Source organism: Eriocheir sinensis, chromosome 66, assembly GCF_024679095.1.
Source record: "Eriocheir sinensis breed Jianghai 21 chromosome 66, ASM2467909v1, whole genome shotgun sequence".
Taxonomy (NCBI): domain Eukaryota; kingdom Metazoa; phylum Arthropoda; class Malacostraca; order Decapoda; family Varunidae; genus Eriocheir; species Eriocheir sinensis.
The window spans coordinates 4,462,866-4,486,314 of NC_066574.1; the positions used below are offsets into that span (position 1 = coordinate 4,462,866).

At 41.2% G+C, this 23,449-nt stretch overlaps 1 protein-coding gene across 3 annotated transcripts in view; it reads left to right on the plus strand.

Annotated features, from left to right (window-relative positions):
• Positions 1-23,449, plus strand: part of LOC126987750 (AT-rich interactive domain-containing protein 5B-like) — a 100,566-nt gene that overhangs the window by 1,862 nt on the left and 75,255 nt on the right. The gene's annotated exons all lie outside the window — the stretch shown is intronic.

Here is a 23,449-nt window from a genome sequence, read left to right on the forward strand (position 1 = left end):
GTGATGAAAATTATATACTCTTGAAAAAGAAAAGAAAATTTGAAACGTCATAAGCCTGGAGTCATGCCTCTGTTGTGAAAGTAATGAATGGCATTGCCTAATGAAGAAGAACCGTGACAGTCCACATCGAAACTTTCTTCGACTTAATAATTTATGTTGATCCAAGTGCTTCTTACCACCCGTGTCAATCAAGGAAAGTTTATCTCGAGGAAGGTTTTTCATCGTGTTATGTTCCTCTTGAGCTTACAGTACGTGGATTGTAAAAGAACCAGATCATACAAAACAGTTCGCAAAGTTTATTTCTTGAAAGATAAGTTTGTATATTCAGTCACCAGTGCGTAAACAAGCAAAAGTCACACCACCACCGCTCAAGGATGTCTGATTAATTTAAAGGAACTGCGTTTAGTGTCTTAAGAAAAGGTAAAGGGTTGATGATTAAAAAAATAACTATCTATCTAGCTACTTATACACCACTTAGAGGCGACCATCATATCTGAAAAAAAATCTAAATGAACTGTCAAGGAGAAAACCACCCATTATTATTACCAGGAAGATTTTTAAAGTGCGTGTGTGTGTGTGTGTGTGTGTTTGTGAGAGAACGTTCTGTGTGTGTGTGTGTGTGTGTGTGTGTGTGTGTGTGTGTGTGAACGTTCTCTTGCACCAGTAAAGTTGTTAGATGACTTGTATAAATCTCAGATGTTGAAACGTGTCAAGGAGAGATATTCCACGAGACATTTTAGTCACTTCACTGATACATTTCCATACAATTGACCTTTGCTGAACTGAAGGGTTGACTGAGTTTTAAGGTTTTGCAGCCACATGGGTCATTACTGTGTCTGTCCTCCGCTTGCATTTTGAATGTCGCGGTCATGAGGGAGGGGAAGGGGAGGAGGGTGAGTCTGGTCACTTGGCTGAAGCATGAAGTTTTATAATGTTAATGTAATGCTGGATGGCTTTGCTTGTGTGAGGTCATGTAGGGAGGAAATACCTTAAAGAATGTGTGTGTGTGTGTGTGTGTGAAGCTTTGGTAACGTTTTGCAATATATCTACATAAATATATAATGATTGACCTTGGAGTGATGTGGTATGTAGACTTTTCAGTAAATGTATGTGTGTTTGTATGTGGGTTGGGTGTCCTAATGAGGCTAAATCGTTCATAGATGTTGGTTCATACACTAATAGAATGCCAAGCGGATGATAAGTGTAATCAGAAAACAAGATTATTAATTGAGATTTTATGTATATACGTATTAATTAGTTGTATGTAGGTTACAAAACATGGTTGGAAGGGGCTGCCTATTAGCTAAAGGTTATGTATAGTGCAATTTTCTGGTTGTTTGCCGAGACGTGATAATTCTAGTATAATGAAATGGGGCATGTTGGATATTTGATTTTATTAACTGAATTGAGTAATATATTTAGACGGGGTACCATACACTAGTAGAATTAAATATTTTCTTCAAGATAGGCTACATAATGAGGGAGGCCTTGATCAACTTCATTTTGACCCGTTTTGTTCCGGGTAAGGAAAAAAAAGAAGTTATTATACATGTATGCTAAAGGGAAAATACATCACCTAATTCACCAGTTTGTAGATTCTTGCCTACTTCTTTAATATAGGGTAATTATATTGCATTGGTATTATTTTTTATTAGTTTTATTAGGGTAACATTTTTACTGCTTTTTATAGTAGTAGCTGCTGTTATTGGTCTTGTATATATGTATTTTTATTACTTTTTTATATAAATTGATTGTGTGTGTGTGTGTGTGTGTGTGTGTGTGTGTGTGTGTGTGTGTGTGTGTGTGTGTGCGCGCGCAAGGTAATTATGTGGTGAAGGGAATCAATATATAAAGATATGTATAGGAAGAATAGTGTTGGGAAATACAGACATGACGTTCAAGGAGAATGACGACATGCTAAAACTATGCTGTTGTGGTATTTTGAAGTCGGTGTACGAAAAATTAACACGCAGTAACGGTGGAACTCAGCATTTTAGGGAGAATTGGAATCGTGACGCTGCATAATTTAGTGGGATACGTCATGAAAGAACACCAGGAGGGGAGAAAAAAAATAGACTAAACAGCCACAACAGCATACGGCGTCCAGTTTATGACCTTGGTGGCTCTAATCACCAGAAAACAACCAAAAAGTCACGCCATGTTTAAATTCAGTAGGCAGGTAAGGCACAGGACAACGCTATTTAGAATAAGTTCGAGAAATAGGATTAGCATATGAATAGCAGGCCATTTGGGAATAACAATATGGGGGGAAGGGGGGAGGGGGGGAGGTAAGCTTTATGGGAGGAATTCCGCTTTGGTGGTGGAGGTGGAGGTGGTGGTGGTAATGATGGGGTTATTGGAGGTGGTGGTTGGCGATGGGTGGAGGCGGTAGTGATGGGGTGGGGAAGCGCCGAGATAGTGGTGATGGGGTTAATGGAGGAGGTGGTGGTGGAGGTGATGCGGTGATGGAGTGGGGAAGTGCCGAGATAGTGGTGATGAGGTTGTGGTGGAGGTGGTGGTGATGGGTGGAGAAGTGTGAGTGAGGCAGCGAGACAAAATGGCCGGTGTAGGAAAGCTCAGTGTGAACCCTCCTAACCTTGGAATCGAGAGTCTAGTCATTCCTCTTTCTCTAATACATGTATCTGTGTTTATTCCTTCCTGTATGTCTTCTGTAGGTAATGCGTTAGAGGGTTCGTGCTGGCAGCTACAAAATGGCCGTGGTGGGATGGGGATTTAATTGCTAATGCTAATATAGTGGAATCTGGGATTGTAGATATTACCATTATCACTATTGTCTATTATATGCTATTATTGTCATCGTTATTATCACTAGGTTAAACTAGAACTATAGGCGTTTTCTCATAGCTGCATAGTTTTTATTTTATGCCTATTTTTATTTATTTATGTATTTATTTATTGGAAAGTTCTCATTATGGCTGCATCAGGAAACTTTATTGCCTGAGAAACCTCCTCATGTATTGCCCTTGAACTCTGGGGGTGTCTGTTTTAATTTTTTACATAATATGCGTAGTTGTTTATTTTTCTTTACTTTCATCTTGGCCATACGTATTGCATTCCATTTATTGTTATACTAGTAAATCAAGAACGTCGCCATTGCCATCATTATAAGTTTACTGGTTAGCGTATGTCCATTAATGAAGGGTAGCGTATGGTAAGGTCCGGCTAGTCTGTATCACCTGTAATATATATAAAAAAAGGTTGAGTATCATAGCGCGAAGGGAAACCAGTGACCTTGCTGGCTGCGTCACTGTTGGCGTGGCGAGTAGCTAGCAAGCTCCCTCCCTCTCCCGCCTCGCTCTCCCTCCCACCCGCTCTCTCTCTCACACACACTATCACTCACTGCATTGCTCCTTTACCTTCACCATGAGACAAGAAGACCTAGCGGGGTAACCAGACTAGACAGCCGACCATAACCCTTAGCCCAGCCTCAGCCTATACCTCCATCCCTCCTTCCCTCCTCCCCGCGATATTCAGTTTATCCACATCCCCTATTCGTATTTTGGTGGCAGTGGGTAACGATGAAGCTACGAGGGTCAGGGAGAGCGTGAGCGGCCGCCTGCAAAATGAGTCTTGTTGCTCCACTGGGTAAAGGTGTTCCCCGCTTCCCCGGCCGTCAAGTTGGTTACGCCCCTCCGCCCCCACCTTAGGATATTTCACTTTTCTTTGTTCCTTGGGATGTGTTGAGCTTTGGATGTCGCGAGACGAGGTTTTGATATATTCCAGACAAATATGAAAGCTGATTTTTTTTGGTCGTGTGTGCGTGCGTGTGTCATGGGAAAGTTCAGTACGAAAGGTTAAGAGGATGATAAAGTTGGGGTAGTTTTTGTAGATTGATGTGAAGGGATAATTGTTGTAATATGCGTTGTGAGAAGTGGCGGTGATGGTGTTACATGCTTGTTATTAGCACAACTGTTGCAATCATGAGAACTTAAGGCATCAACAGCCATCACTACTACTACTACTACTACTACTACTACTACTACTACTACTACTATGATGATAATAAGTTTGTCGTGGGGGTTTGCGGGTTGGTTGTTGATAGGCTTGTGTGTGTGTGTGTGTGTGTGTGTTCTCGTCTCGGAGTTTTGTGGCAATGATATTCTCTCTCTCTCTCTCTCTCTCTCTCTCTCTCTCTCTCTCTCTCTCTCTCTCTCTCTCTCTCTGCAATGTATGGTGAAAAACGAATACATTAAAGGGCATCTGGGTTTTTAAAATGCTTATGTGTATGGAAGGAAGTGGGTGGCTAGGCAGGGGGAGAAGGGGGGGTTGGCAAGGCAGGGGTGAGGCAAGGGAGGAGGGACAGGGGTTGAGCCTCCATCACGGCCAGCATCCCGGGTCGCCGTTACAGGCGTACCCCCGAAGGCTGCTCCTGCTCCCTGCCTCCCTCTCCTCCTCCTCCGCCCCTCGCTCTCTCCCTCCTGCCTACCTGCCTGCTGTCCTCCATCCTTCTCCCCTCCATACCTCCTCCCTCACCTTCCTTCCTGTCCACTCACTGCCTTGACCGAACAAGCGATTTAGGTTGTGTCAGGTATGAGTGCGTGTGTGTGTGTGTGTGTGTGTGTGTGTGTGAAATTTAATCATGTGGTTCGCCTTCGTATATTGGATTGCTTTTTTATCATCATTTTGTGTACAGTAAAGGAAGTAATGACATGTAATTTGTAGTCCTCATTATATACATCATGGAAGTTTGATCCTACTCATTAAAATGGGATAACAATGAATATGATTATGCGCCTGAAGAAAGTAGGTTGGTGTGTGTGTGTGTGTGTGTGTGTGTGTGTGATAGTAAGGGCGAGTGAGCGTAGTGCATTGATAACTAGCAAACGTTGGATGCATACTAACCAAAAAACGTAAAGTTGTAGTGTGTGTGTGTGTGTGTGTGTGTGTGTGTGTGTGTGTGTGGAAGCATTGTGCACATTGACTGGTCTGCTTGAGCTCTGACAGGTGGGCTCTGTATCAGCGTTTGGCCCATCGTTGTATCCATGCTAGGACTGACCGTCTGAATGTATGCCCTTTTGATATTGGTACTGTCAAATGCAGCCTTCCTTTGTCATTGATTAATTCATTAGTTTAAACACCGTAAACTTTGGTGCTCTTGTGATTCTTTTATATAATTAGTCAACTGAGTTTGTTGTTCGGGGTTTATTTATAATGAAGAATAATTTCTATCTTCATGCTCTGTATTGTTTATCATATCACTAGAGATAGAGGTTGTATACGTACGTGATTTCCTTATCTTTTTATGGCCTAGATAGTATGTACAGAACCGCTATTATTTGACTATAGATTTGTTACTTTCATTCTTCTTCTTTTAGCAGTGACATTTTTGGTTCACATAACAGTTCAAGCATCATTATAAACCATCACAAACCTAACTAAATTATTGATAGTAGAGCAAATTAGAACTAAGATGGATTCATGGATATAGATTAGGAAGAAAACATTTACATCACTATTGGGAATGTTTATCAAGTAGGCAGTTACGTAGAAGTTTCCATATCTCTATCAGGGAGGTTGCTAGTAGGCAAATAGATAGGAGACCAGCAGATGCATAGATAAGGGTCTTTGTTCCGTCCGTAGCGAATTATGCAGGCTGCTATAACTGACTTCCCCTCCCCTTCCCCCCGCCTCCCCATCCCGTCCTCTCCCCCATCCGCCACCTTCCTCCCTCACACACACACACACACCGGGCCAGCCGCCATAGCACACCCGTTTCCACTCGCTCTCTCCCTCCCTCTCTCTCCCTCTTCCACACAATCCAACCCTTCTCTCTCTCTCTCTCTCTCTCTCTCTCTCTCTCTCTCTCTCTCTCTCTCTCATCATCGTCATCATCATCCACCTTCAATCTTCATCCCTCCCCTTCTTTTCATCCTTTCACCCAAAAATGTTTACAAAGTCATATTCTCTCTCTCTCTCTCTCTCTCTCTCTCTCTCTCTCTCTCTCATGCCGTAGTTCAAGCTTGGTTAGTACAGCGTAACATTATCATAGTGTATACGCACTTTTTAGTAAGTCGGTCACCGGAGAGAGAGAGAGAGAGAGAGAGAGAGAGAGGCGGGTGGAACTTTGTGTAAATCTCACTTTATAATCTTATCGAAGTTATGTTTTCTCATGATAAAACGAACATCCTGCCGTTTGTCTCCCCAATCACTCTGTATAGCCACTCTCTCTCTCTCTCTTCTTCCACGGTTACCTAAGACCTTTTTAAATTTTCTATTGAAGTTTTCTGTTCTAATTAATTATGCATGGCAAGGCTGGCTGACTGTTGCTATGCCATAAGTAAGGAAGGCCAGACACAAGGATCACGTAGCCTTTAGTAGCATTAGATGACATTGCTAAATTGTTTAAGGCCATTGACTGAAACTGGGAGTGAACGATATGATCCTCCTACTCCTATTACTCCTATTATTATTAATCCTATTATTCTGTAGCATATTGTAATAGCCTGCAGTACTGTATGTGGTGAATTTCAGTTGTATAGCTTTCTCCGTGGAGCTTATCTTGAACTCTAGTACTCTCTTTTAGTTTGAATAGTACTACTCTTATATAGTTTATTTTTCTCTTATTTCCTTTACTTATGCTGTTGATCGGAGGAGAGAGAGTTTAATTTCTGTTGGTGTTGTTTATGAAGGCGTCTCTGTAAGTATTCCAGCTTTGGGAGTAAGATTTGATGTAATATAACGGTATTTCTCTTTATCTTCTTTCCGCATTCTATTGATCGATCGAGTGTCCAGTTAAATATCTACTCCTGTACTGATATGCTATTTCAGAAAGGTTATGAAATTAATCCCACATGCATATTAGTTCATTTATATATGCTAGGTTCACGTAATCGAGTTCAATCACATCCACCGCACGTGTCAAGCTTTACATGCAAGAACCAAATAAGGTTAAAAGCATGGGACCTGCTTTCTAACTGGCCGTTCCGTTGTGTTATGTGGGAGGGAGGGACGCCTAGAGAAGGGGGGGGGTCAATGTGTGTGTGTGTGTGTGTGTCGGGGCTTCACGGCCGTACCACCTTACCTTTGCACACACACACTCCTGTAAGTCTTCTTTTGCAAGGTAATGTGAGTGTGTGTGTGTGTGTGTGTGTGTGTGTGTGTGTGTGTGTGTGTGTGTGTGTGTGTTATGTCATGTCATGTTCTCGTCAGTCCTGCAACTCCATTTATTTATTTATTTTATTTTATTTATTTATTTTTATTTATTTTTTTTTTTACCGGTCACCTTAGCGAGAAGGAATTGTTTTCAGTTTGATGTTAAATGTTATGGAAGAAAAAAAACTAACATATTGACCTCACAAAGATGATGAATTTTTAGTGTAATATGTGTTTGTCTCTTTGTTTGACCACACCGCATAATTAGCATCAGTGTTACCTAAGAGAGAGAGAGAGAGAATTTTAACACATTCTATTTGTTTATATATTTTTTGGTTATCACACTTCCACGCCTAATGGTGACTCGAAAATCGTCAAAAATACGGTTTAAAATTATCATAGTATTGATGTATATATAAAAGGAAATATCCACCATTGAGCAGTTTGATAGGCGATAACCACCAAGCTTATTACGTTGATATTAGTGTGATAAAAAGGGTGATATATATTAATTGGAATGTGTCATAGGTTTTTATTGTTTTATTAATCTATTTCTGCTCGAATGGATAAATTCAATCAGGTCCTGTTACTATGCAAAATAAATACTGCAGCAGCGGCGCAGGATCAGCACGTTAAAATTCGTCTAAACTTCAAAACATAGTGAATAAACTAGATAAAATAATTTACTGCAAATTCTACATAAAAGCCTGGGTTGGTATTCTAAGACGGTTCCACCCCTCTCCTCAACTATTTCCAAAGGTCAGGAAGGAAATCAGTCGGGCTCTCATGAGTGGTTTTGTTGGTTCATGGTACAGAAGAAGGGTCAAACTACCACTAGGGAATGCCAAAAGCTCATACGAAAGCCTTGTCAGATATGTGTGCTTGGGCGCGGGAATGTTCAAAAATATAATGAGGCTCATCATTTTATATTTTATTTACTTAGACGTCGTATTAGTTTCCATCAGCATTATTGTGGCTGGTATGTTTTTTTCTAACCTGTTTTTCAAGCCATGGTTAGTTGGTTTTGTTGATTTTTTTATCCTTTTTTACGACTAAGTTTGTAATATGTCGACTTAACTGTGGAAATTTAATACTACTAGATAACTCCTTCCTAAAGTTGGAATAAAAAAACCCAAACTAGCCACATTACTTGATGAGCACTAATACCACTTAAAAAAACATGTAAGTTACCGGTATCTTTTCTACATTTTGAGAAGGCTTGGATTGCATCATTCGGGTTGCATAGCTATCACTTTTTTTCCTTCCATTGAACTTTCAGAACACGTTACGCATTTATTTATTGTTTTATAAATCTTTAATCGTTTATCCCTTTATTTTTTACACCATTAAGTGAATGTGAGGGCAGCAGGCATGTAACTACACTAATTATACTAGTTTTTCGTCAACACGTCTACTGAAGATTGTTACTTATTATCAAAGGCGACCTCACACATTAATTAGTATTATATTTGACACTAGTTTTTCGTTATCACATCTCATGCTTTTTACTTATTTATCATCAAAGTTAATCTCTCACACAGAAATCAGTATTATATTTTCTTTCTGACTTTCATAATGGAGCTTGATTGCCTAAACCTGTCTTGCAGTATATAATTTGGTTTTCTTTGTCTTGTTTAGATAGAACAGTAAGGAAATTTTTGAACATACGTTGTAGCTGTGCATGGCCTCGGTGCTCATCTCCGTTACATTAACCCTTGAGTCTATGATAAATTACTTTTGTGGATGGTTAGTTTAATATAGTAAAATAACAAATGGGTTTGTATATAGATATGTAAGTAAAGAGGCAGATAACAGTTGGACATCCTTTGATAATAGCTTAAAGTCATTTCCTAAGCCCCCAAATTTTAGGATGTTGTAAGAAAAATAAAATGAATGTTAGCAAGCTTCAAGCAAGTCATGTTGGTAGTACTTACTGGTATAATGCAAGCCGGTCAGTACGCAAGGGACGGGAAAGTTTGGGGGGAAAGGTGGGAAAAAAAGTGGAAAGTGGGAGTGTTTGCAAAAGTCACTGCCTGCTCATCCACACACACACACACACACACCAAGCCTCCTCCACCTATTTCTAGTATAATTCATTTGTTTTCATTCCTATTTTAACCTCTAGTATTATCCATCATCATATCCTGTTACCTCAAAGCGCCTTATCATTTACATAGTATACCTATATTTTTTTTACCAATATTTTTATCAGTATTTCCCATTTCTTCTGCCTTGGGCTATTTTATTGCACACACACACACACACACACACACACACACACACACACACACACACACACACACACACACAATTTACGCCCAGGTGGTGAAAGTGCTGTTGTATGTGGTTCTCATAATCACACTTGTTGGATGTTAAAAGGTGCTGAATGTGCTGATGATGGCGTTGATTAGGCGGTGACCAGCTGTATTTTGTGGTGGTGATGGCGGGGCAGTTTTACACACACACACACACACACACACACACACACACACACACACAGAAAGTAACAATTCCTGATGTCTTCTTATTCAACTGTTTAACTTTTCCTGCAAGTGTTAGTGAGTTGGTTCCTTGATTTCTTTTTTTTTTTTTTTCCTCCGAGTGAAAGCATTTTACTCTCTCTCTCTCTCTCTCTCTCTCTCTCTCTCTCTCTCTCTCTCTCTCTCTCTCTCTCTCTCTCTCTCTCTCTCTCTCTCTCTCTCTCTCTCTCTATTGATCCGTGTTGTCGTTTTTTGGCACAGTCGTTATTTCTGGACAAACTGTATTTTTTGGGGGCGGGGATGTGTGTGTGTGTGTGTGTGTGTGTGTGTGTGTGTGTGTGTGTGTGGGAAAGTTTTGTATCGTTTTCCCACGTTTTTTTCATTTACACATTTATTCATTATTGCATTTATTTTGTTTTGTCTTTTAACATGACTAGGGACGGAAGTTTGTGTAAATATCCTGCATTTATTTTAGTTTTTTTCTAGAGCTATTATTGAGCCTCTTTTTGTCTTCTTTGTTTATTCCTTTTTTGTACATTTATCAAGTTCATTCTTTTCTATTACTGCTATTTTTTGTTATCTGTTTGTTTTCCCTTGATGCCCGGACATGGATCTCAAAACTAACAAAGAAGAAAAATATTACAGACATCATCTTAAGTCTAAACATGAGATTTTTTCCTTCTTGCCAAAAACTAAACTCGTGAAATGAAAACTCTTAGAAAACATTAATTAACCCAAGGCATAAGACTAATTAATCTTCTTTTAGAGATAATTAAACAAGGAAAGAAAGAATAAGGACGCCCTTGTGTGTGTGTGTGTGTGTGTGTGTGTGTGTGTGTGTGTGACCCGTAGCAGTGAGCAGCTTGGCAAGGGAAAGCGAGTGGGGAGAGAGGGAAGGGAGGATTGGTGGGGAGAGGAAGGAGGAGGAGGAGGAGGGGACAGGAGGGTCGACCAGTCCGTTATCGTAGCATAGTATCGTCTCTCTCTCTCTCTCTCTCTCTCTCTCTCTCTCTCTCTCTCTCTCAAGGTTTTGGCTATGTAGGAGTTTGGTAGTAGTAGTAGTAGTAGTAGTAGTGTTTATTAATCTTATTTTGTAGTAGTAGTAATTAACTTTTTTCTTTGTGGTAGTAATAGTAGTAGTTGTAAAAGCTGTTTATTTCTTTATCATGTTTTCTTCCTTTCCTTCGGTTATGTAGTAGTAGTAGTTGTTGTAGTAGTAGCAATAACAACAGCGGTAGAAACACGGGAATATTATAATTAAGTAGTAGTAGATAGGTGACCCAAATTTAATATCAAGAACGTGGCTTTGTTCAAACGTGGCATGGCTGACGAACACGATGACGCAGAATGAGTGGGAGAGGAACAAAGAAAGTATCATTGGCGATGGAGATATATAGCGCAGTTGAAGAAGGGTGGTGTTGATGGTGGTGGAGGTAGTGATGATTGGGGTGGAAGAGGAGGGAGAGAGGGAGCAGGAGGAGGTAAGGGAAGGGAGGGTTTGGCGTGGCTTGGATGAGTGGTGGAAAAGGGAAGGAAGGAAGAGGGTGGAGGGAGGGAGGGTTGGTTGTCAAGATGTGTGTCGTAGTGGTATGAGTTGCGTTGTTGTGTTTGTGGAGTAATTTAGATGTTCGTAGCTGTAGTGTTTGTTTGTTGTGGTATATACTAGTGGTGTGGTTTTTATTATTTATATATTTGTATGCGCAGTGGGTGTGTTTGAATGCGTCTCGAAGAATATGTTTTTTGTGTTTTTGCATGTGATGATTCGTATTCTTGTTTTTGTTTTCTTCGTTGATTTAATGTATAGTTTTTTTTATAGTGTGTTAGTGGTATTGCGTCGATATTGCGTGTAGGAGGAAGAGGAGATACATTTTGTTGGAAGAAAATTAGGTTTAGGTGGAAAAGCAAAAGAAAGACAAGGGAAGATGGAAAATGTAAGTTGGAAGAAGAAAACCTAGTATATACAATGATACTCATGATATTAGTAATGATAATGTTCTTAATTAAAATATACGCAATTTCTTGAAAGACAAATTATTCTCTCTCTCTCTCTCTCTCTCTCTCTCTCTGATGACAGGCGAGGGCGCATACGTCACTCCGGTGAATAGGATAAGTCAAGGATACTTGTTTGCCCGGCTATGTCTTCCTCCTCCTTGCCCCTCCTCCTTCCCATCCTCTCCTCCTCTTCCCTCCATTCTGGTTTAAATATTTTCCGTATGTATATGTGTCGTGTACTAAGCCAAGGTGTGTACTCATGTCCGGCTTCTCAGCTTCGTTATTTTCTCTGTTCCTTATCGTTTGTGTGACGTATATTTCCTCTATTTGATAATGAATATGATAGTAATAGGTAATAAGAGTATATGTTCTCTTTGGGGATTTTACTTTTCTGCTTCATTTTCCCTTTTTTTCACGTTTTCACTTTTTTTTTTTTCCAATAGTCGCCCTCCTCTCCTCCTCCTCCTCCTGCTCTTCCATCTTCTCCTCCTCGTTTTCATTCCTCCTTATAATAACTAATAATAATGTTCATAATAATAGTATAGGGCCTAATCTTTTTTTTATTCTTGGTTATCTACGTTCCTTATCTTGTTGTTGTTGTTGTTTTACGTATTTACAACACTCATTAGTCGGTCTCTTCACTCCCTCCTCCTCCTCCTCCTCCTCCTCCTCCTCGTATTCATTCTTTCCTTGTAATAACTGTGGTGATTACTACGCTAATTGTTACCATGAAGAACATTATAGAGATGGGGATCTACATAGCGGTGTGTGTGTGTGTGTGTGTTGGGACCATCACCTTGCTCTTATTCTTATTTATTGTCATTTTCTATTTGTTTCGCTTTACTTTCTTTCTCTCTATTTGTCATGTAGTCCTTGGCCTGACTTCACTTGTATAAATAAATGATAATCGTAAATTCTCTCTCTCTCTCTCTCTCTCTCTCTCTCTCTCTCTCTCTCTCTCTCTCTCTCTCTCTCTCTCTCTCTCTCTCTCTCTCTCTCTCTCTCTCTCTTATTTCACCTGCTGTTGTCGTAAGTCCAAACTCATTCTAGACTCCCCCCTCACACACTCTCTCTCTCTCTCTCTCTCTCTCTCTCTCTCTCTCTCTCTCTCTCTCTCACCTCACTTCCTTTCCGTCTTCAGTTCCATTTCCCCCAACCTGTCTCTCTCTCTCTCTCTCTCTCTCTCTCTCTCTCTCTCTCTCTCTCTCTCTCTCTCTCTCTCTCTCTCTCTCTCTGTGTGTGTGTGTGTGTGTGTGTGTGTGTTATCTTCGTTTATCTCTTAGTCGTTTGTTAAATAATTTATGACAAGTCTTTCTCTTTCTGGCAACTACAATACTTTTTTGTTAGCACACACACACACACACACACACACACACACGAGTGATTATTGTTGTGTGTGTGTGTGTGTGTGTGTGTGTGAGAGAGAGAGAGAGAGAGAGAGAGATTGTGACATACATACATAACCTATCTACACTTCTTATCGCTTTTTACAATACCTGCTGTTGTTGCTGTTCTTTTTCCAGTTATTATTATTAGTATTAGTATTAGTATAAAAAAATAGTACTAATAGTCGTGGTAGTAGATGTAATCGTAGTCGTAAAATAAACTAAAACCGAAGACCTTATACTATTCATGTACCACTAACATGCTTATCTGATAACTGTTTGGGGAGATAAAGAGGAAATAGACAAAAAAAGTAGATATACGTTGGGGGTCGTTGGGAAGGTTCTGGACGATATACAAACAACTTAGAAGTGACAAGTAGGTAAATTATAGTAGTAGTTGTAGTAGTAGTAGTAGTAGTAGTAGTGGCAATGTTAGTATATTTGTCTTGAAGCAACACAGTATAACATTCTAATCAGTTACACCAAAAACAAAAATCAATCAGATATATAAGTGTATGAAGGTGTATAGTGAACGAATATAAAAATGATATATAGTTGTAGGAATGGTAATATTTTCGTCTTGAAGCAGCTCATGTTATTATCTTACGTTCTGATAAATAAAACCAGGATAAAAATAAGTCATCAGTCAGTTTAAGTGTATGCAGGTGTGTACTTGTATGGTAGTATAGTAATATGTGTTTTATTATGTTAGATCTGAATTTATGTTTACGAAGTGGTGTTTGTGTGTTAATGATGGGTTACGGTCCGAAGGTAGTATGGATGAGAGAGAGAGAGAGAGAGAGAGAGAGTGTTTGATAGGCAGGGAAGTAAGATATATACATAAAAGAAAGTTGATAAATAAGAGGAGACAGACGAAGAAGAGAATAAACAAAATAAACATAGTAATCAAATTTATGTTAAGAAGATGAAGAAGAGAAGAATATAGATTTATCGTTTTACATACCTTTTTTTTTTATTATTTAGGTTGTACTGAATAGAAGCGAGTCAAGGATAATCAAATTTGCATCCAATCCTTTCCAAGTAAATGCTTGCATGATAGAAAAACAAAATATGTCGTGTGTACTTTTGTGAAGAGAAAATTCATTAGATATATTGCACATGAATCTAGAACTTATAGTGCTTTAGGCAATGAAAGTGAGTGTCAGACATTATATAGGTCTCTCTCTCTCTCTCTCTCTCTCTCTCTCTCTCTCTCTCTCTCTCTCTCTCTCTCACACACACACACACACACAATTCAGTTTTCTTTTTAGTATGTTCTGAGAAGCACCAATACATGAATGAAATCAGTGTTATATGGAAATAAATATAGTGTACTGTATAGGAAAACAATAATTGAATAAGGAGGTATAATAAGTTCCTAAAGCTTTGTTGTGTGTAAGTAATATGTTTTCTTGGTAACCCTGAATGTGGAATATATAGAGATAATAATTACTTCATACAAACATTACATTATCAGTGATTGTGGCCTATCAGACAGATGGGTGGCTGATAAGTATACCAGAACCAATAATATTTACATTTATTTATGATTCACTTTATTATGAGTTGGGAACGTTGAAAGAAGTCGTGGCGTGGAATGCGGTTACGATGATTAAATAATGATGATGATGATGATGGTGGTAATGATGGTGAGAAAAATAATGTTACGATGATTAAATAATGATGATGATGATGGTGGTGGTGGTTATAGTGAAAAAATATATTGCATGCAGTTCAGAAGTATTTCCCAATCTTCGCCAGGAAGGTTAATCTCAATTCAGGTTGTTCCACGTCACTATGCTGTAACTCTCTCTCTCTCTCTCTCTCTCTCTCTCTCTCTCTCTCTCTCTCTCTCTCTCTCTCTCTCTCTCTCTCTCTCATACACCCACAAATGGCCCTTTCAGCTAGTTCAAGGGAGATGTACTTTGACAGGAGGAAAAGAAAAGGGAGGGAAAGTTAGAGAAAAGGGGAAAAGAGGTAAGGATCTGCGGAGGAAAAAAATGTATAGAATTAGGGAAAAAAAGGGGTGGAGTAAGTTGTATTTAGAGAACAGAAAATGGGAGGAAGGGAAGGGAGCGGCGGTGGGGGGGGGGGGGGTCAGCAACGGCAACAGAAATCGACGTGTGGGAGGAAGCCATGTGTGTGTGTGTGTGTGTGTGTGTGCTTTCACTACGCCTGGCAGTTCTAGCGTGGGTCTCGTGGAGGGGAAGGGGAAGACGAGGAGGAGGAGGAAAGGAGATAGACAGGTATTTATGTAGGAGGAGGAAGAGGAGGAATGGGAAGAACAGTAGGAGGTAGAGAAGATGGGACGATGAGAGAGAGAGAGAGAGAGAGAGAGAGAGAGAGAGAATGTGTGTAGGTGGAAGAGGAGGGAGAAGGCAGGTATGAATCTTTTGTGTAATGAAGAGAGAGAGAGAGAGAGAGAGAGAGAGAGACGTTTAGGATGTATGAAACAACAGTGGGTGAAGAGAAGAAAAATAAGACCAGAGAGAGAGAGAGAGAGAGAGAGAGAGAGCGTTGCTGGGGGGTGATGCAACGCTCACTGTGGGGGAGGAGGAGGAGGAGAGGGAGGGAGATGGTGACGTGGAGGGAAGGAGGGAGTGGGCTTTGTACACGTTAGCTCTCCCTGTCTGCTGCTTGCCTCTCTCTCTCTCTCTCTCTCTCTCTCTCTCTCTCTCTCTCTCTCTCTCTCTCTCTCCTTTCGTCCCCTGCTTTCTTTCATGACTTCCTTTCTTCTCCTCTCTCCCCACCTTCCTCTCTTCCTTCTCTCCCTCCTCCATTCCCTCCCTCCTCCAATTCCTTCCCTCCATTTTCCTAAATCTCATTCCGTAATTTCCTCCCTCCCTTTTATGTTATTTTTTCCTCCCCAGAATTCTCCCTCCGACTTTCCTTTCCTCTCTCTCTCTCTCTCTCTCTCTCTCTCTCTCTCTCTCTCTCTCTCTCTCTCTCTGACAGGTGATATCTTGTGTGTGTGTGTGTGTGTGTGTGTGTGTGTGTGTGTGTGTGTGTGAGAGAGAGAGAGAGAGAGAGAGAGAGAGAGTTGTCTGGGAAAAGGAAGTTTATTCATGTCATTCACAATTAGGGTTGTAGAGAGGGAGGAGACGGAGTGAAGAGAGCGAGCAACTCTCTCTCTCTCTCTCTCTCTCTCTCTCTCTCTCTCTCTCTCTCTCTCTCTCTCTCTTTATTACCTGTTCTAACTCGTCTCTTTCCCACAACTTTGACAACCCGTGACCTGCATCTCCCTCCTTCCTTTCCTCCCTTCATCTCCCTCTCTCTCAAACCTTCCCCTTCCTTATCTACCTTCCTCCTTTTCATCTTCGTCCATCTACCTAACCCTACCTACCTCCTCTACTTTCCTGTTTATCTCTGTCCCCATATATTCTTCCGTCCTTTGTTCAGCGTCTTATCTTAACCTACTTTCCATGCCTACTTTTCTTACTTCCCTTTTTTATCGAAGTCTACCCTCCTTACCCTCTCTTTATCATGTGTCATCCTTCCTCACTTTTCTCTCGTACCCTTCCTTCACCCTCTACCCTAAGTGGGATTCTTCTGCCTCGCCTTCGTTTGTATACAATAGGTCATTGTATTGTAATAGTAGCAGCAGGTAGTAGTAGGTAGTCTTATATTATCTAGTCGTGTGTGTGTGTCATTGCGGTATAATGTGCTGTATACCTAAGATGACTTTTTGAAGTGTATTATTTCGTACTACTTCTATCACAACGACTACTACTACTACTACTACTACTACTACTACTACTACCACTACTACTATCACGGTTTGGTTGGAGTATGTAGTTCATCATCCCTTACTACTGCAGACCTCAACTACTACTACTACTACTACAACTATCATGATTTTGTTTATGTAGTACATCTTAAACCACTGAAATAACTACCCCAGCTGTTACTACTACGACAACTCTTATAGTGCAAACCGCGTCATGAAGTACAGGCCACGGAGGTTTAGCTTTAAGGTGAAGTGTCGACTGCTAACCCAGGAACCGGTTTTTGCGTAGGCCGTTGCGTTTTAAAAAAGGTTTAATGAAAGTTTCTGTGTGGTGCCAGTACGTACGTTTAAGACTTTCAGTAGTATTTAGTGAAGTCGGTAAAGTTTTTGGTTTGGTACAGTTTATTTATTTATTTTTATTTTTTACGTCTACGCCTATAGCGCTTGTAGGCTTGCTTGAGGGGCCTGGATGGTGTTCGGCCCCGGCCCGTCATGGCGCAGGCAAGTGTTTATAGTGGCGCCATCTTCTCTTACTTACTCATTCACATTTTATAGCTTGTTCGGTTTTGGAATGTGAGTCTTTGGTATATATAAACTTTTGGGTTAACATCGAGGAAAGGGGAAAAGAAGAAGGAAAAAAATCAGGGAAGTGAGGAGGATGGAAAGGAAGGGAAAATTGAAAAAAAAGAGTATTTGTATCTTGTTTGTTTTCTTGCAATAATGTTTGTTAGTATTTCGGTGTTGCAAAGTCTTATGAAATCGTTGCACTGAAATGGTCGTCTGCCTTACTACTGTGTCGTTTACTTATGTACTACTTGAACTAATTGACCACTTCCACCTCGTAGTTTTCCTGTGCTCTCTCTCTCTCTCTCTCTCTCTCTCTCTCTCTCTCTCTCATCAATCAGTCTTTTCCATTTTATATCTTCCATCAATTCCCTTCCTTCCCAACCTTTCTCGTCATTCCCTCCGCAACTCCCATTTTCTTCCTCCTCCTCCTCCTCCTCCACCCCTTCCTTCCGGTGACCGCTGCGGCCTGGGACTTTCACCCAGCGGCGAGGCTGTGGCTATGTGCCGATAAGTAGGTGGATGAGTAGCAGAGGTAGTAGGCAAGTAGGTAGGTCAGAGGCAGGGAGGTGCTTGGCTTGCTAAATAGGTAGATAAATAGGTTCACTTGATAGATAGGTAGACGGGTAATGGGATAGGTATATATGACGTGAATTGGGTAGGTATGTGTGTACTTGGCCTGCTAAATAGGTAGGTAGATAAAGAGGTTGACTGGTAGATAGGTAGACGGGTAATGAGATAGGTAAATATGAAGTGAGTTAGGTAGGTAGGTATGTAGATAGATGGATAGAGATAAAGAGTGCATGCATGGATTGATGGATGGGAAGAGATGTTTAGACAGGTAGATGATAAGTAGTGGTTAGCTGACTAGGCTTATAGAGAAACAAAGAAGTAAATGTAAGAGGTGTGTCACCCATAAAAATAAAAATAAAAGTTACCCCGTGTGTGCGTGGCCGTGAACCCTGTGTGTGTGTGTGCGTGTGTGTGTGTGTGTGCTGTCACTGGCATCGGCTAGAGACGCGCTATCCTTGGCTCACAGTGGCGGGCGTGACGTAATGGAGAGAGAGAGAGAGAGAGAGAGATTATTGATAACTCTTAAGTGAGAAGGCACAAGTCTCGGCTGTATTAACCCATGTGATAAGTACACGAGGGAGGGATGGGCGGGCGGTTGGAGGTGGTGGTGGTGGTGGTGGTGTCAGGCAGCACCACCACCATCACCACCGACCCGCCACACGGATGCACCCTGGCTAACGCTGACACGCTGACTCTACCACCACATGAGGCTGACTGTACCCGGTGTGTGTGAGTGTGTAGATTGCTAGATAGATTACTAGATAACACACACACACACACACACACACACACACACACACAGGCTCCCTCTCTATTGTGGCTTTCTCGTAGCAAGGCGAGGCTCGTGGAAGGAGCAAATGTTATCAGCAATTGTTATCACCCGCTGCATACATAATGGTCGCCGATACTAAATAACAGCCATTAGAGTTTTTACGTCCCCTAGTACATTGAGAGAGAGAGAGAGAGAGAGAGAGAGAGAGAGAGAGAGAGAGAGAGAGAGAGACACACACACACACACACACACACACACACACACCTCAGTATTTCTTGTTTGATGATTATATATGAAAACTTAAGGATGACAGTGATATGCTAGTGAAATAGAGGCTGGGGAAGGGAAGGGAGGTAGTAGTAGTAGTAGTAGTAGTAGTAGTAGTAGTGACAAGTGTTTAGCAATGGGTTGTGAGCTGTAGTGCAAACGTTACTTATACTACACGTCTTCAATTACGAGATAGGTATTGCAGTATTATTTTGTATGCGTATCATGGCGAGGCTGTGTGCTTGGTAGGCCGTGGGAAGATAGATGGAATGGTCAAGAAGGAGCTGGTGAAAGGCATACAATTAAATTCTTCAGTGATAGATAAGACTACACACATTATCGGTATTACATAAAGTACATCAAGTGTTTTAATAAGATGTACTATGGTATTATTTTGTGTGGTGTAGGTGTAAGGAAACAAGGGTATTAGGTGTATATGGAGGTGGTGGTGGTGGTGGTACTGGTGGTGGTGGTGGGGTAGGGAGATAGCTTGCTAGCCTCGCTCTGGGCCCCAGCATACGACCACTACCACCATCACCTCCTCCTCCTCCTCCTCCTCCTCCTCTTCTTCTTCTTCTCATACACAACTCCTCCCCCCTCCCCCCTTATACTTTATATCTAGGATGGGATTGATAAGTTAATTCAATAAGGATGATAACGAAGTTAATAATGATTGTAATAATAATAATAAGAAAAATAGTTTGTTTCTCTATTTTTTTATTATTATTATTATTATTATTATTATTATTATTATTATTGTTATTTTTATTGCTATTATTATTCCACTGAGTCGCCATCTGGTTCTTTTTTATATTGATGAGAGAGAGAGAGAGAGAGAGAGAGAGAGAGAGAGAGAGAGAGAGAGAGAGAGAGACAGACAGACAGACAGACAGACAGAGAGAGAGAGATTAGCTATTTGATTATCACTAAGGAAGTGGATGAGTGGGGAGAAGGAAGGGAAGAGGAGGAGGAGGAGGAGGTAGAGGAGGAGAGAAGGAGGTGTCTTCCGGTAACCAGCTTGTGTGCTTTCTGTGTATCAGTGTTTCCTGTGATCCCTCCTCTCCTCCTCCTCCTCCTCCTCCTCCTCCTTCACTCAGGGTCTTCCTTTATTATTCTCTTCTTTCTTCATCCCTCTCTTCCCCTTCATTGTATTGAGCTTTCCACCTCCTCCTCCTCCTCCTCCTCCTCCTCCTCCTCCTCTTCCACCTTCTGGTTGAGTGGTCGAGTTGATTATTTTTAGCTGTGTGTGTGTGTGTGTGTGTGTGTGTGCTCCACCGCCACCACTCTTATCTCAAATCCTCCACCACTTTCACCTAAACTTCCACCTACTACCACCACCACCACCACCACTACTACTACTACTACTACTACTACTACTACTACTACTACTACTATTACTACCATGATTAACACACTAATGAATATATGAATACTATCTTCGTTACTGCTACAAAAGTTCGTTACCTGTTCACTACTACTACTTATACTACTACTACTAAATTTATATCGTTCAGTTATCAGATTTTAGGTTTACTTTTCCATCCTGTTCAGTATTATAAAAAAAGAGGGTCTAGGAGGAGGAGGAGGCATAGGAATGGAGTCACATTACCTTCGTCCCTTCCTTCCCCTTCACCTCAACCCTTCTCCCTCCCTCCCCCCCTCCTCCCCATAGCGTCCCTGCCTCCCTGCCTTCCTCTCTTCCTCCCCTCCATTAATCCCCCTCTCCCCCTTTTTCTCCCCTACTCACCTTTCTCACCTTAACCACCCTTCCCCTTGCCTATCCCCTCCCTTCCCTTCCCTTCCCTTCCCTTCCTTCCCTTCCTTCTCTTCCATCCTTTCGTCCTTTACATTTAACCTTTCTATACAGTAATCGCGTCAAACCTCAAATTCTCACAGCAGTGCATCGATGCAGCAAATAAAGCGAACAGAATGTTGGGCTTCGTTAAAAGAAACTTTTTATTCAAGAATAAAGATGTAATACTCCCGCTCTACAACAGTTTAGTCAGACCCCACTTGGAATATGCGGTACAGTTTTGGTCTCCCCACCATGCAAAGGATATTGCTAAATTAGAAGGTGTTCAGCGTCGGGCAAAGAAAATGATCCCTTCCTTGCGCAACAAATCCTACGAAGAAAGGCTTTCTACCCTTAACATGTTCTCTCTTGAGAAACGTCGCCTCTGAGGAAAACTGATCGAATGTTTCAAAATACCTAATGGTTTCACGAATGTAGACAGATCAACATTGTTTATGATCGATGACACTTTGCGCACGAGGAACAATGGGGTAAAACTCAGATGTAGACAACTAAATTCAGACTGCACCAAATTTTTCTTCACCAACATTGTAGTGCGAGAATGGAATAAGCTTCCACCATCAGTGGTCCAGTGTAACACGATTGACTCCTTCAAAAATAAGCTCGACCGTCACTTCCTTCAACTTAATATCAACTAGAGTAGAAATGCAACGTTTTGGAGCCTTCTGATTAATGTAAAATCACTTAGGTTTAAGGACAGACCACCTAGTCTGGACCATGGGGACTGTGTGGTCTGATTTTCTATGTAATTCTCTCTCTCTCTCTCTCTCTCTCTCTCTCTCTCTCTCTCTCTCTCTCTCTCTCTCTCTCTCTCTCTCTCTCTCCAGCTTTCCTTTCTCCCCTCTCCTTTCCCTCTGTCCTCTCTCTCCCTCCCTCTCTCCCTCTCTTCCTTTTCCTCTGTCCTCTCCCTCTCTCCCAATCCTCCCTTCCTCTCCCCCTCCTGTGTAATCATATATAGCCGGGGAGGGTGGAGATACAGGCTGCACACACACACACACACACACACACACACGTACACTTTCCTTGCAGAGACTATATTCGTACGTGAAAATAGGCAATACTCTCTCTCTCTCTCTCTCTCTCTCTCTCTCTCTCTCTCTCTCTCTCTCTCTCTCTCTCTCTCTCTCTCTCTCTCTCTCTCTCTCTCTCTCTCTCGTTGCCTGAAGTACGTTACCTTTTTTTTTTTTTTTTTTTTTTTTTAGAAATCAGGTTGCCAGGTGGTGTTATTGCCGGCGACATACTTCTTTCTCCTCCTCCCCTTCTTCCTCCTCCTCTTCCTCTTCCCTCCTCCGCATTCATCTACTTGTTGTACCTGTAATATTTTTTTTCTCGTCATTTCTTTGTTCACTTATCGTTTATTTTATATTTCCTTTTGTTTGTTTGTTTTGTTTTGTTTGTTGGATTCTGGTAGTCTTTTATTTCTTCTATTGTTAATTATCATTTTTCTTGTTTTGTTTTTGTCTTATTTTTATTCTCTTCACCTTGAGGAAATTGAACCCGTCTGTCTGTTTACTTTCTTCCTTTCCCCCTCCTCCTCCTCTTCCTCCTCCTTTCTCCTCATTTTCTTTTATTACCTACATATATACACTTTCATCTACAAAACACATGTATCACCATTGCCCTGTTACTTTCACTCATGTATTACTTTCCCTCTTCCTCCTCTTCTTCCTCTTTTCTCTTCCTCCCTAATCCACTATTCATCCACATTCATTCTGTTCTATTTCTGTTCTTATCTCCATTCATTTGCGTCATCCTCTGCGCCTTCGTCCTCATTTGCTCTCATTCATTTTTCTCTGTTTCGTCTTTTTTTTTATTGCCTCAGTCATTCACTCAGTCATTTCGGGGTTCACTTGAGTTAAAATGTAAAAGCTATGCACATCCCCCCCCCCCCCTCTCTCTCTCTCTCTCTCTCTCTCTCTCTCTCTCTCTCTCTCTCTCTCTCAGACCTAAGTTAAAGTACCTAAGTGAGTTACTGAGGGAGGTAAGGGGTAGAGGAACATTGTGAGGAGTAGATGAGGAGGAGGAGGAATATGGAGTAGGGAGAATAGGTTGGAGGTGGAGATATAATGTGGAGTAGGAGATGCAGGGGTACTTAATCAAATAGGAAAAGGAGGAGGAAAAGATGACAGGGTGGAAGAGGAGTAGGAAAAGGCAGGAGGTGGATGTGGAGTGATAGAAAAAAAGAGTGAAAGGAGGTAGATAAATAGTGGAATGATGGAGAGAATGAGAAACAAAGAGAAGGTACGAGTGGAGATGGAGGAGGAGGAAGGGAAGATGGAGAGAAGTAAGAGATGAAACGAGAGAAGATGGAGGAGGAGGAAAGAAAATAGTGATGGAGGAAAAGAGATGGGTCGAATTGAAGAGGAGGAAGAGTAGAGTGCAGTGATGAAGAGAAGTGAAAGAGGACGAAGTAAATGAACGAATGGAGACACGAGAGAGTGGATGGAATAAGACGGATTTTTTGCTGTCATAGAAAACGAGGGTCTTGAGAGGGGGCACTTGTACATTTTCCCCTCCCCTCCCCCCCTTCCCCTTATATAACATTTTCCCTGTACCTTGTATCATAGCCCATAAATGCCATAATATTGACACTTATTGATAGACCAGATAGTGGAAGGTCAAGGTTGGTGGATTTGAGATGGTGGTGATGGTGATGAAAAGATGGTGGTAGTGGTAGTGGTAACCTGAGAAATAAGTTACTATTATGAATGAGTTAAAAAAAGAGGAAATTTTATTTGACTCGTATGCCCACAAGCAGAGAGA